Genomic DNA, 1,638 nt, shown 5'->3' on the forward strand with positions numbered 1-1,638 from the left:
CTGGGATGAAAGGGCAGGAGAGGGCAAGATGTGTGCCTCCGTGTCGGGAAAAGGAAGGCCGCCGGCCGGACGAACGGCCGAAGGGCACAGTGCCACGAGCTCGCTGGCCCGAGTAGCTATGTGAGGCGTGTTACTATGTCGACGAGTGCTTTGATGAGTCGCAGAGAGAAATGTTAAAAAAATTCTACACGCACATGTAGATACATTGCTGCATTGGAGGTTCTATTTTGCAAGGATTAAATGGTCCAGATATTGCATTTAAATAAGACTGAACAATGGAGCCATGGCTGATTGGATGAAATTATCCCGTGATAAAGAAGACATACATATCCGAAATTGGATCGACCACACATCTAAAAGCTATTATTCGGTCTATTTTGCACTGCTCAAACCACAAATTATATAGTATTCATTAGAGCCTCAAGCAGTCGAGCGCAGTTTGAGATGATGAGGCCGACTTGAGCGTTGTCCTGGACGAACCGAACAGCTGCTCTGCCTTGATAGTCCTGTACCGTGGTGGACCGCTCCCGTCGACGACCACCGGCGCACACAACGTTGCCATATTCGCCCTGAAGAAGCACACCACCGACAATCTGGGGCCTGAGCACCACGGTGAGGAAGCTGGCGTCGGAGTGCTTGACGGCGCCCAGCGTGAGGTGCGGCTCCGGGCACGCAGGGTAGTAGTGGCAGCCGAGAAGCAATGCCTCTAGGCAACCCGTCTCCTCCTCCATGTATCCACGCTGCAACCCCAGAGCCTCAGACACTATCCCGAAGAGGAAGCGGCCCAGCTGCCTCATGAGCCTCGTGTACTCCGGCACGACGCCCCTGCACACCGGTGGCAGGATCTCTTCTGCCAGCCGGCCGGCGTCGTTGATGTACATGGTGTCACGCCACTTGGCTGCCGGTGACCGGAACAGGTCCGCGTTGCCGCTGTACTTGACGTGTCTCTCCTCATCCCGCGTGTAGTAGAGCTCCTTGGCCTCTACAGGCTCCTCGTGAAAGCCCCGCACCACCGACAGCATGTTCGACATGGCTGCCTCTGGCACACCATGGTTCACCACCAGGAAGAAGCCCAGTTTCTCCATAGCCGCTTTCACCTTGCTGACCACCTCCGATCGTTGGCCCGAGAGGTCGATGACTGGGATGGCAACATCGGTGGAGAAAGGCGCCAATGGGGCGAAGGACTCGGGAGGGTAGTGGAAGATGGCCGGGATGGCGGTGATGCCAGCGTCGACCAGGCCTTTGACGCCGGCCTTTGTTTCATCGAACGCCTTGAGGGCCCGGAGGCGCTCATGGTTGGAGTCGAAGGCCATGGGTGTATTATTGGTGGCTGGAGGTTAATTTTCCTATATGTCTGCGAGTAGTGCAGGATAGTGTATATATAGGTGACTAGCAAATCTTAAAGTATTACTTGAGTATCGCCGTCCTGCTACACAGCATACGAGAGTATTAATTGAGTATCCCGCTATGCGTTCATGAGTAGTGCAGTACTATAGTGCATATATAGATGCTTCTAACCAATTTTAGGGTATTATAATTGAGTATCCACGTCATTAACACAGGATACAGGAGTATTAATTGAGTATCCCTCTATACCCTCAGGGTGGTGTCTAGTATACTATATACTCCCTTCGTCCG

General features: G+C 53.2%; 1 pseudogene; it reads right to left on the minus strand.

Moving 5' to 3' along the window:
• Positions 1-412: 412 nt before the first annotated feature.
• LOC123082538 (probable 2-oxoacid dependent dioxygenase) lies at positions 413-1,313 on the minus strand (annotated as a pseudogene).
• Positions 1,314-1,638: the final 325 nt, after the last annotated feature.

Source organism: Triticum aestivum, chromosome 4A (genome assembly GCF_018294505.1).
Source record: "Triticum aestivum cultivar Chinese Spring chromosome 4A, IWGSC CS RefSeq v2.1, whole genome shotgun sequence".
In the NCBI taxonomy this organism is placed as follows: Eukaryota; Viridiplantae; Streptophyta; class Magnoliopsida; order Poales; family Poaceae; genus Triticum; species Triticum aestivum.